This window comes from Lissotriton helveticus, chromosome 4_1 (assembly GCF_964261635.1).
Source record: "Lissotriton helveticus chromosome 4_1, aLisHel1.1, whole genome shotgun sequence".
In the NCBI taxonomy this organism is placed as follows: Eukaryota; Metazoa; Chordata; class Amphibia; order Caudata; family Salamandridae; genus Lissotriton; species Lissotriton helveticus.
The window spans coordinates 2,010,919,978-2,010,934,182 of NC_136063.1; positions in this window are offsets into that span (position 1 = coordinate 2,010,919,978).

Genomic DNA, 14,205 nt, shown 5'->3' on the forward strand with positions numbered 1-14,205 from the left:
CCCCACTGACCTACAGCTACCTTCATGGTGACTTACCTATACATTGGTTTATTTGTAAGAGTTACAATGGTTTTTAGTGGCCCCAAAAGGTCCTGGGAAGAGTAATTTAAATTATGAAATCAATTCCGGGAGAAGGTCTTAGCAAGATGCCATATAGGTAAATTTTATTAGCATTTATGCAAAATAATGATAGTTACTTCCTATTACAGGTGCTCACATATGTGACAAAGTGCTCAAAGTGACTTTAGTGAAGAAATATTAAAAAACAGTTATATACAAGGATGTCACACACAAGGTTATTCCCACAGAAAATATATACAGTAGAATAGGGAGGTTTTCCTTGAGTATGTCGACGGTGTTTCGATCTAAAGTATTTTTAGATCATCATCAGGACGTGAGCTTCCCTGGAAATATTAATAAAATTAAATTTTAATCCTATGGTCTTGCACAAAATTAAAAACCAAATTAATTGGTGCTCCCAATGCTATGAAGTTCATGCAATTTTTTAACATTATTTAGCAAGGGCGGGCAGCCCTGAGCTACACACACTCATTTTAAAGGTGTATAGTTGCGTTTGAAACACAAGTTTATTTACGCGCTTTGGGCTCAGACGAGATAGTGAGCTAAACAAAATCACTTTACAATGATGGATCTTGGATTTATCAAATACAGACTTATTTACGCGCTTTAAAGCTCAAGCGTGCCGGTGAACTCACTTAAAGAAGTTTCTCAACAATAGTTTGAAACGGAGGAGAAATTAATTCTGCAGGTATGGTAAACCACACTATCTGAAATTTAGAGAGAGATAATTTTAATAGAGAGAATTATACAGTGGTGTAACCCAAGTGTAATCAAATTGGGGACTTACACGATATCTGTGCGGTAGAAGTCAGGGAAATGGTGAGACTGGTACAATTTACAGTTAACTTCCGCGTCTCCAGAGAGTCATCTATAAGCAATTAGACACCATTTAGATTTGGAATTTAAATGCGAAGTGGACTAAGGTAAAAACAATTTTACATCTTTACCGTTGCCGTGTTATTTCGTTATTCAAATTCGTTGTATTTGATGGAGGGAACTAGCATACAATGTATGTCCCAGATTAAGTCGTGTTGCGGCGTCAGGGCGGGAGCTGATCAAGAAAAAGAGAGGGGAATGAAGATTAAATTCAGCCCTCCCTCATCAAGATGCGTACTTAAAAAGAGAACGTATCTACAGCGATACATGTACTTACTTAATCACCGCAAAGGTCTACGCCGTAGGCTGCACCTCGCTGTCTCAGTAGTTCAGCGTTCTATCGAGCACTACCATTTTCAAGTCGGGATATGTTTATGCGCATGCGTCAGCCGGTTAACATTTCGCGCATGCGCATAAGATACTTATAACGCGCATGTCTAAAGGAATAGTGTCAATAGCGCGATCTGCCGATTTGATATTTTTAAGCAAGCCAAATAGTTTCTAGTATTATTATAAAGACAGGTGTCATAATGTCTTCCCGGAAAAAGTAATTATTATTGCTAGAAACCACTTATCTATTTTACATTTACATGCTTATACTTTTACATTTTCATACACAGGACATCATCAATAATATAGTTTTTTCAAGCTGATAATTTTGTATTTTTAACCACAGCTGTTCCATTGGTCCAAAGTGTTGAGTCCTTTCTCAATGCTTTTGCACAGAAAAATCCATTTACATTCTAGTCGATTCAGAATTGTCTGCTGATTGCCTCCTCTTACATTAGGTACAACATGGTCAATCACTTGCCACCGTAAGTCATTTTCGGAGTGTCCAAGTTCCATATAGTGTTCAACCAAAGGCGCAGTTAGTACCTTACATCGTATTCGGCTCCTATGCTGTGAAATCCTTGTCTTGATCTGTTGTGTAGTTTGGCCGATATACAGGTTTTTGCATGACATTGTATGCAATATACGACATTTTTTGAATTACAATTCGTAAAAGATTTTAGACTATACTTGCAATTCTCATATTCAAACAATTTTGTGTTAGTCGTAAAAACGCATGCAGTGCAGTTATTGCATTTGTAGTGTCCTACAATAGGTGGAAGGTTCAAACATGTCTCTATAGTGGTATTTTTATTAGTACTGCAGGCAGCTCTCACTAAATGATCTTTCAGGTTATTACCCCTTTTGAATGAAAATAAGGGGATCCCTGTCTCAAGTTCTAAAGGAGCTAAAACAGGCCAGTGTTTTTTAATAACTCTGCAGAGTTTATTACTGACTGTGCTAAAGGTCGTTACACAAGTTATTCTTTTTAGTGGATCTTTCTTTTTTGGCTCAAAAAGATGTTCCCTATGCGTATACCATGCACGTTTCATAGCTCTCCTTACAAGCTTCCTAGGGTAGCCTCTATTTGTCAGTTTTGAGCATAGAATCTCAGCTTCTTGGAAAAAGTCTTGTTTGAACTTGCAATTACGCCTGATTCGAAGGAACTGGCCATAGGGGAGGCCATCCCTAAGGGCCCTTGGGTGTGCACTCTGATATTGTAACAGCGTATTCCGCTCTGTAGGTTTCCTAAAGAGGGTGGTGTACAGCTGTTGTTCATGACATTTGATTGTGACATCTAAATAATCAATTTGATGTCTATCAAAGTTATAGGTAAATTTCAAATCTGTCTGGCTATTATTGAGCCACTCACAATACTCTTTCAATGTGCCTTCCTCACCTTTCCAAATCATAAGCACATCATCGATATATCTGTGCCAGTTAAGGATGTTTTCGCGATAGGGGTTGTTTGCATTCAAAACAAAGGTGGATTCTAGATCATCTACAAACACGATAGCAAAATTTGGAGCAAAAATGGCTCCCATAGAGGTCCCTTTACATTGTCTGTAGTAGGTTTCTTTAAAAATGAAATAGTTTTTTGTGAGGGCAATCTCTAGTAAATTCATTATAAATTCAGTTGGGACCTGGTGTGGGGCTGGACGATTATTAAGGTGTTTACGAATTACATCCATTCCTTTTTGTTGGGGTATGTTAGTATATAATGACTCTATGTCTAGAGTAACCAATAATTCTGAGTCAGGGTGGTACGGATGTGATTCAACAAGGCTTATTAGGTGTGTGGTATCCTTGATATATGTTGCTGTATCTTTTACCAAATCCTTTATGAAGAAGTCAATATACTTCCCTAAAGGTTCCACAACCGAGCCACATCCTGAAAGGATAGGTCTTCCTGGTGGTGTTTCCAGATTTTTATGAAGTTTTGGGAGTGTATATAGCACTGGGATTCGGGGTTCCTTATTGTTAAGGAACAGAAATCCATTTTTACTTATGTACCCGTCCTCTAGCGCTTCTTTAGTGATCTGCTGGATTATTTCACTAATTTCTTTTGTGGGATTATGTCTTAATTTCTCATAATGTAGGGTATTGTTTATTTGGCGAAAAATTTCCGCTTCATACGAGGAACGATCCTGAATAGCAATCCCGCCCCTTTTATCGCATGGTTTTATCACGATTTTGTCATTCTGTTTAAGTTCAATAAGACTGTTTCTTTCTTCTTTACTGATATTGAACGGTGTAAACCTATACTCCTTTTTCAGATTTTCCAATTCTCTGAGGATTAGATGCTCATAAGTTAACACCTCAGGTGGCATGGTACTACTTGCTGGATTAAAAGAGGAGGGTGGTCGTAACTCTGTCGTATTCTGTTTTTGGGCAGCCTCTCTATCTTTGAAAAAGGTTTGTAGTCTTATTTTTCGAAAGAAAGAAAAAAATTCTGACTGGATATTGAACCAAGTGGGTTTTTCAGTTGGGACAAAAGAGAGTCCTCTACTCAGGAGGGAGATATCTGTAGAGTTTAGTTGATGGCTTGAGAGGTTAAATATGGGTATGGTCTCCATATTAGATTGGGTGGGGATTTCCATATTTAATACTGGTTGCCCCACTGATAGAAGCGATTCCTGGTCCCTCCCATGTATTAGGCTTAGGTCAGGTACACCGGGGTAGGCGTAGTTAGAAGCACCAGTTGAGTACGATTAGTCAATGTATATATGTATGTATATCTTTTATCCATTTTAAAGTAACATATGGCTAAGAAACCATATCAATGCTTTTACAGTATTATTTTATAATCCTGCTCTTACTGTATGCATTTTACTTAACCATCAGTATTACAATTGTAGCAATTCATTTCTCTTGTAAGAGAAAAGAGACTGATCAATAAATAACACCTTTTATTGAAAACGCCCGTCTCTTCTTTTCTCTACAATCTGGTGAAACTAAGTATGCACGTATTGACTGAGTAAAATAGCTGTCTTTTGTTTTCACACGACTCTAGAGATATACTCTTGATCAGGGAGAGCAAAGTTGTCATGTTCTATGGTTGTCAGAAACTAAATCCCTTCTTGTCTATCCAGGGAGGTTAAACTCCTCCTCGCTTATTCGAGAAAGTTTCTAGTTAACTCTGAGCTAGCTGGCACATAAAACTTTAAGTCTAATATCGTCAGTAAAAGACCTAGTTAACCTCAGTCCTACGTCTACACTACTGAAGATATTATTCCAATGCGCAGAGCCTATTGGGAATATAGGAACTACACTGCATGGCGCCCAACGTTTGGTAAGGCGATAAAACTAACGCAAAGCATTAGAGTAACTCAGTCGTGCTTTTTCACACAGACCCTTTCTCCCATAAATACTCCAAAGACGTCTGGAGTGGGTCAAAGGTTAAAAAATCCACCAAACTTAGTAGGAGGAGACTCCTATGTATGGTTTTTGGTGTATTCACTGTTGAAGGATACAGTGTTCCAAAATATTGTGCACCTAATCTTTGCTTCCTTGAAAACTTGATCTGCAACAAAAAACCTTCCTGTCAGTAAAATGTCAGACGGTGAAGGAGATAGGGAGACAGCTAGATTAGCAGCTCAACTCCTAGCGGATGACACAAGTCTCCTACATCAAGACCCGGATGCAATACTAATCCCGGTCAACATAAGAAAAACTATAACACTAAAACTTATAGAAAATGGACTAACACCAAGAGGTGGTACAGTCATATTCGTAATTGAGGCACACGAATATCGGCAGACAGAGGTATTCTATTCATGGATAAACTTTCCAGCAGCAAACGCTGTCACAAAAGAGTTCCACTATTACAAAATAGAGGAACCACCGGATGAGTACACTCCTTTCGAGGAGGTGGAAATACCATTAAAATACCAAGAGCACCTGCTCTGGTTTAAAGGCACCCTAAAACATAATGATCACATCACCAGGCTCGGTCCACTAGGTAGACCAGGAGCAACGTGGCCGGTTCTAGCCAGCTACACACCACATTCACACATTGAAAAAATGTCAATACCAGAAATTTTAGCACAGCTAAAACAACTGATTAAAATACATAGACAATTGGTCCAATATGTAATGCGGACTTCAACAGTCCAACCAGCTATTAAAATTCCACAGCAGACCCCTCATCAGGGGAACACAAATAAAATAACACCACAGAACATACAGTCCTGTCTAGGCAAAGTACCCATTAAACGGGAACAAATTCCATTCTGGTTAGCACAGAAAATCACTCAAATAGAGGCAGTATTTCTGGATACTACCCCTACTGAGAAACACAGAATTCTGACTATCTGCCTTCCAATGGGGATCGCACCACATGTGAAGGACTGTGGGCACAGTCTTTGCTTCCATTTACACAAAAACACATGGTGTTCCGTCCATGGCGGTAATACCAGATGTGCTAAAACAGATTCAAAATGAATACGGTCCAGAGCCTGCTTTAACTCTGGGTATGAAATTACTGAAAGACTTCAAGCAGGTCTCGGCTATATTACTAGCCAACATAAAAGGGGCAGCAGCATCTGTGGCGATCCGCCAGAAGTTGAAAGAAACAGATATAGCAGAACAACCATTTGAACTTGCCAGAATCATAGAAAAATCCTATGAAGAACTAGGAAGAGATAGTTTGGGTGGGAAACCAGTGAAACCCCAACTAACTGAAAATCCTGAAAAGGTATTTATTAAAAATAATCTAACCGCTCCAAAAAAGAGCTGGGATGGAAATAAACAATCAACTCCCAAAGAAAAAAGATTCCAGTCCAGAGGAAGGTCTCCTCGGCGGAGAGAAAGATCTCCGGACCAAGGACACAAGTCTCCCCAGAGGGAGCTCTCTGAGAAAAAGTACAACCTTAGAAATAGGGATAATTTGAAGAAACCTGATAGATATCAAGATATTGATACACGTCCCTCTCGATCTTTTCAGACTTCCTCACAGAAATCGGAAAGAAGAGGACGGTCAGAACAAAGGGAAGAGCACTTCAAGTCCAAAGACAAGGAGCCTGCTCATCAAAATAAAAAGTTACAATTTCCAAAGAAGAAGGTAGCCAGTATTAAAGTAATCAAACATGCAGAGGATCCTGAGGACACAGCTGAAAAACGGAGAGTGGGCTCAGACAATGCTAGACAGCGCAGCAGAAGTGAGCATAGCTCGCAAGATCCTGATGAATCATCTGGAGACAGTGGATACGAATGAATACATTCAGGTGGAAACTGCAGACACCAGAGTTAGCAAACCTCATAAAATATACGAAATAACATTACGTATAGAGGGAGATAAGACTAGGAAAATAAGGGGTCTATTTTGGGATAACCCCTCCAAAGGCTATGACATCCTTTTAGCTGAAAAAGACTGGCCACCGGAGTTTGTCAGGGAGTGCCCTCATGGCGAAGAAATGATTATGCCTGCCTTCTCAAATCATATTCCAATTCATAAAAAATATACACTTGCAAGAAAGTGGGCAGTAGCCTAAGCTCCTGCATTATATAAAAACCATGTGGGATGGGATGAGGACTCTTTTCCTCACAAAATCCAGTTAAAATCACAACCAACTGCACAGAGGCAGTACCCAATTAAGCAAGAAGCTAAAAAACAGGTCAGGGAGATCTTAGATCAACTTGAATACCAGGGGGTGATTGAAACATGCACCTCACAAATGAACAATCCTTTGTTTCCTGTCTTCAAACCAGATGATTCATATCGTCTAGTTTTGGACTACAGACACCTTAACTCATGTTGCAAAACTTTTGCAGTACAAAACTCACACAGTGCAGCACTAATGAATAGCATAGTGCGCAAAAAATAAAAAAAACAACATTAGACATCTCTAATGGATTCTTTTGTCAAAATATAGCACCTGAAAGCAGATATTTGACCGCTTTCTCAATAAATGGCTCGCAGAAAATTTCTGTCGTTTGCCACAGGGGTTCAAGAACAGCCCAGGATTATTCTCAGCGAGAGTAACAGAGTTACTACAAATGTATGATGATGAGGCATTATCTTATGTCGATGACATCTATCTAACAGATGATGACTTGGATACTCACTTGAAAAGAGTGAACACCATAATACTTGGGTTCGCAGCAGAGGGTTATAAATTCAACTTCAAAAAGTCAAGAATTGCCCATCTAACTGTCCTGTTTTTAGGATATGAACTATCAAGTGAAGGCAAAAGCCTGGCAGACAATTTCCTAGAGAAATGTGCCGTAACCAAGCACCAAGAACGCTGAAAAACTTACAATCAATTCTAGGTTTCCTGAATTTCGGTAGAACTTACATTCTAAATTATGCAGAGAGAGTTAAACCTCTCTACGACCTAATAAAACCGGATTTTAAAACAATCAATTGGACTCAAAAACACACAGAAATTTTGAGATCATTACAAACAGACATGTTAGCTAAAACAAAACTGCAAACACGCGATAACACACGCAACCTTGTAATCCGAGTCATCCCAGGAAGATGCGGATTCACATACCTGACCTCTAATAAGGGAGAAACAGTACCAATAGCATACAAATCACATTTGTACACAAAAGCTGAAATAAAATTTAGCCCAACGGAAAAAATTCTAACCGCGGTACAGACTGCTGTAGCAAAAGAAAGATCCCTAGCACAGGGTAAACGAATAATCATCGTTACACCAATACCAGCCCTAGAGGCGGTAACAAAGGCAAGCATTCCAAATGCTAAAGCATTACATCCGAGATGGATACAGTGGGTTAATTCTCTTGCTGCAACAGACGTGGTATACGAATTTGATCCTAATTTAAAAACACAAGAATTTCTCCAATATGAATTTGAATGTCCTCTGCCGACCGAAATCCTGCCTCTAGAACACTACGGCTGTATAATATATACAGACGGATCAGCACAGCCCGCAGTTGGGGGTAAACAAGCTTACAGTGCTGCGTGCGCGATCGTTAAAGGTCACTGGCACGGAGGAAAATTTAGACCACTGGTCACTAAAACACAATCTCTAGGAGATTGTACAGCTCAGCGAGCTGAACTACTGGCATTTAAGATGGCGCTTGAAAATACAGATCACGAATTCCCCACACTAATAGTGTGCGATTCATAGTATTGAGTGCAATCTTATAATGAATACTTGCAGATCTGGGTTGAGAACAGTTTCAAAGACGCAAAAGGTGGCACAATCAAGCACAAAACGCTTTGGGAACAAGTAGTTCTTTTACAAAAGGAACTACAAAAGACTCACGTGATACATACACTGAGTCATCAACGTGATGGCGTTCAAGTTGCAGGTAATTCATTGGCTGATGAAGCAGCGAAGGCAGCTGTCCAAACGGCTTCCGTAGCCGCTATCACCCGGTCAAAAACAAAAATAGACAGCGAAATATTACAAGCTGTCAGCGCTACAGTAAAAGATGCGATAGAAACACTCCCGAAAGGCTTTCCAGTAAAGTACTCATACATAACTGATGCGAATAACGTTCCATTTGCTCGAATCCCTGGAGTGGGGGATAGGGCAATTCCAAACATGGAATATAGGTTAGGACTCGTTAAAGCGGCACACGAAGGGCTCGCTTCTGTACATGCTGGTGTTTCAGCCACAGTATCGCTATTAAAACAGAGATACTGGTGGCCACACGAGATGACAAACTAGGAACTATGTTCTAGAATGCGAAATATGCCAAAGGATGAAGGTATCAACCGTGAAACGACCAGCACAGACGCCCCTTCTAATCTCAGATAAACCATTAGCATGTGTTTACCTGGACCACTGCGGTCCCTTACAAAGGGATGGCAACTATAAATATATCATGGTCGCAGTGGATTCATGCACGAGATTTATTTGGATGTGGCCCCAGCGCTCGGCTGACGCCAGAACTGTTATAAAAGATTTGCGAGTCTTTATCGGCACATACGCAATTGACATGCTACATTCTGACCAGGGTCCTGCTTTTAGCTCTCGGGCTTATAGGGAGGCCATGACCAGCATGGGCATTGCATTGCGGTACTCTTGTCCCTTTCATCCTGAGGGAAACGGAATTGTGGAAAGAAAAAACTGTGACATAAAGCAATCTATAACGGCAAAGGTATTAGGTTCGGGAGCTGGGTGGGTCAAACATTTAATAAGTGTCCAACGTAGTCTTAATAATCTGCCAAGAAATTCTCTGAGAGGTCTCAGTCCGTACGAACTATTGTTTGGGACTAGAATGTTAATCCAGGGCCTCTATAGTCAAACTTCAGTGGTTAAAGAAAAATGCTTTGATATCAAAGATCGTTTGGCTATTTTACAGGACTTAAATGAAACAAGAAAAGACCTGAGCAACATAAAGTTGAAACAACAGCCAACAGCCACTGAAGAAAAACCACCTGTCCCAGCAAGGCCTGTCTGGATTCCAAAAATCAGGAATCTGGTCAGAGAGAAGATCGCGGTAAAGAAGGAATTTGGGCCTTCTTACAGAAAAGCAGTACCTGTCTTAGCTATCAACGGAACAAGATCAGTTGTATTACCGCCCCTTGCTGGTAAAAAGGAGAACCGAGATGTATCAATCGACCTGGTTAAACCACAATCATGTGGCCGATAATAAGTAGTAGGCCGAGTGGACTCCCAAGAAATAGCAGAACACCAAAGTTTGCTACAAACACAGAGGTTCAAACTGAGAGACTAATCACATTTGATAAACCTACAGTGAATCAACAAGGACTATGCAACAAAGCCATGGAACTTAAACCTCTTGAAACCCAAATCCAAATCTTACATCAAGGAACACCAGTCTACAATGATGTAACCACAGACTATGCTAATGAAACAAAGAAAATTCCAAAAACAAAAAGGAATCCAGAAGCAATTGAAACAATTGACAGAACAGCATCAGGCTACTTCATCAACTTCGATGATTTTTCTGAGGATCCGAGCGAACCTGAGGAACAGCCGACAACATCAAAGACTTTTGAAGACAAAGCAAAAGAACTCTTTCATCAACTACAAGAAACTTATCTGATTTCTCCTTGGATTGAATTTTGGGTGGCACAAGGTGTATTTGTCCTCATACTTTGGCTCATCCTGGTACTATACTTGGGTCATTTCATTGAGGGAAAATACGTTACAATGGACACAGCAAGTCAGAATATCAACTTGGTCCTGAAACCACACAAGTCTTCACACATCGAGAAAAGAGAACTTTCTTCAGTAAACTTCACAGCCAATCCTATACCCGGTGGGGTAGCATGGGACAAAACTGATTACGAAATCTATGGCCCGGTTGAGCTCCTGAAATATCCTCATCATTTCAAGATTTCACTAAGTGACTTTGTAAAATCAAGCACATTCGCTGATGATTGGGACTTTGAAAGTATTAATGGTATGATGTCAGATCTAGTGATGTCAGCTAAATTTACAGAACATGATTATTTACAGGGTTCATCTAATTATGACCAGATGTACTGTTACAACCACTATGGTAACCATTATCTGAATAAATCTGCTCAACCTAGAAATGTTTTTAATTATAACCAATGGGAACATTGTGCAACTCCACCAAAAGGCAGTTCGAAAAAATTTTATGAAAAAATTCCATATTTCTCAGGGTTTAACACAAGTAATGCAGAAACGTTTTATTTCAAACTGTTAAATAAGACAGGAATGAAAACCATGCTCACAAATACAAAATTAATCTATTCAGAGACATTTTTTGACAAAAATGAACACATTCGGTTTTGATTTCTGGAACAATAACATTGAAACAAAAACAATCTGGGGTACAAGAGAATGGCAGGTCAAAGGTATAGAATCATTGTTTAGAGCCTGCATGATCCCAGAACAAATTATATTCTTGAATGACACAATTCAACAAACAACCTGTTTTGGCCTAGCCAAAATTAAAGACTTAAACAAACCGTCTATTCCAAAGCCAACACCTGACAGTAATAGCACTACAGATGTTGAGATAGACGTATCCCATATTTTTAACCAAAACAGAACACATCCTGATTGGAAAAAATGGTTGATCTGGCCCACAGACACGAATAACTGTCAAGATAGATTCCTGAACAAAAAACAGGGGTTCACAATAACCAGGCCAGACCCTAGATACTCCCAGAGATAACATCCAGGGATTGTAACTACATACAGTGTAGGGAAACTCTGCCTCGAATGGCTACGAACATCCACACTGGCAGAAATTAAGCAACACTTGACTTTACTTAAAGAAGGTGCTGACTTGCGTGATTTCATTATGGGACTACGCAAACAGCGTCAAAAACGTTTCATAGCGGCCTCTATATATGCAGCTTACAACGAAGCTTGGAAAGTAACTCAAACTGAAACAGCAGAGAAAATACGGGAAATTGACCGTGTTAATTTGGAAAAATCACTTTCTGTTGTGGACAATGGGTTAATGACTCTGTCTTCCAGAATATATTCACTGGACAGTATTGTATCATCTGCAATCGATATAATAGAGCAAGACTTACTGATGTTACAACACGGTCAGTCTCAATTGCGTTCTATTGTACAGCTTGGCTGGACGTTACAAAATCTGTGTTCAGGCTACGTGCCTTGGCGTTTAATCAACACAACGTCATTATTCGGTATCTTTAACCTTACTGATACACAAATCAGCTTGGCACAAAAGGGTGCAGAGTATACAATTCTGAGCATTGAAAAACTTGAAAGATTACCATTGACAATGTCAGAACGACCTGTCATTGAATGGATAATACATGGAATCATAACTATTCCGATAACGACTTTCCAATTTCGATACTGCCAGAAATATATACAGGCAGGCCAGTATGAAAGGTTGGGTAAAGGATACATTAAGTCAACATGGAACCTACCTTATACACACACATGTTATAGTGAAAAAGGACAGAGTGTATTTCTTAGTGGTAACAATTGTGAAAAATCACTAAGTGGTATACTTCTGTGTCAGGGTATAAGTTTACATGGGGCCTGTGAAGGGACTTCAAATAACCTTTCATGTCACCAACTCGGCACACCTGCAACAAAAATAGAACCATTCTTTAGAAGACTTTCTAACGGGAGTTACATTCTAATTGTGGATCACAGATGTTGTGGCTTATCTAGTAAGCGTGAGTTCCTTGGTCACTTGCTGTGAGCGAGTATTGTTCCCGAATGACACTCCAGACAGGGAGGGAAAAATTTGGCCCAGTTTGAATATCTCTTCTATTCGAATTGATACTTTAAGCAGAATGAAGACTGTGCTCCTACAGACGCCAGTTCACTTGACGTCATCAAAAGAAACGTATGATCTCCAAGTTGCAAGGACAACGGGAGAGATACATGCATTGTTATCAACAAATTGCCCCCTAAACTTCGCAGAAATGCTAAGCGAAATCTTAAATATTTCAGATACAAATGGTATCTCAGTGTATTTAAGTCTGTTTTTTCGGGACTGTTAACACCATTCAAAGCAGTCCTGGGAATAATTCCTAATTTCGTCCATTCTGTCTTTGGCGGACTTCCACTCCTGTTGGGACTCGTAGCAGGCATCTTATTTTTGCTACTCCTGCTTCATTATGGCAAGCCATGTCACAGACAAGACTCCAGCAACAATGGAAGAAACAATCCTAGCTATACGCTACCGGGACCGCATAACTAAAGTCCTTGGATTAGCCCGGCTACGAGATCTGAATATGACCTGGTTTCTTTCGTTCAGACCCATATGGCAGAATTGTGTCTTACCTGTATTAAGATGCATGCTGTGCGGCGAGGAATGCGTGTTGGACACATGTCTTACACTACAATCAGAAGTACCATTGGATGCAGATACTTTGTTGGGTCCAGTAAAGGCTCATGCATTGTGCTGTCCCCAGCGGCTACCAATCCTGATGACGGCATTCGTGGAGACCTCACCACTACGATTGAAGGGTAGTGAAGTACAAGATGAGAGCAGCATCAACCAGGTACAGCCTTCTGTAAGCAATGCTGATCAAAACATCACTGAAAGCGAACATGCGCACGACTGCATGGTAGCGGCATTTTCCAACTTGGTCGAACTTTCACCTGAAGCGGTAAACTGTTTTTTTGAAAATCTGTCTGAAATGATGTTTTCACCAGAACAGAGAGAGTGACTTTAAACAAACGTGCACACAGCGTTCCCTGAACTCTGAATTTGGCCTTCAGTTTTAGAAACAAACAAACTGAAAAAAAAAATTCCTTCTTCACTGAAAACGAGAACTTTTTCCAAAACCCAAAATATTTACCTTTTGGCACTTATCTTCTGCTTAAAGTAACACTATTCCTAGAGAACAGAGCTTCTATTTTTAGGAACTCTAGAGACAATAATTTACCTCAGCCTCTAGCACATTTACGAGTAACTGTATTTATATGTGATGAAGTGGTCTCGCACTTTTTCTTCTGTATTAAGAGCCATTTCATGTGTTATTTTCGCTAATCATTCATGCTGATATAAATTGTGCATAGTTTTTTTGAATGATTACACTGCTTGAATGCATACAGTACCTATACTCATTTTCGTATATTTCGAATATGCCTATTTTTTTAAATGCAAAAAATAAATTTTGGGGTGGTTCGGTATACACATGCACTATTAGTTATGTTTACTATTGATTAGGTTAGTAAATATGGACATGAATTCATGGAGTGGGTGTAGTGTGTTTATATAGGGACCTGTATCGATACTCCAATTTCTGACCCTTGTCCGGTTATAAATCACTAATATTCATACAACGGCATAGAAACCCGTTTCATAAATCAGTCATAACGCATGCTGTCACATTAAGCAAGCACTATTCCTCCAGCCCCCTAGAAAGCACACCGAGTTCTCTTAACAAACCAAACCTCCAGCAAACCTGGGAAATCCCCGCTGCTATTGTTTTGATTTCGTTCGAGAACTCCTGCAAAGAATGTAAGAACGACCAGTTCTTAATTGACGTCTTATGTC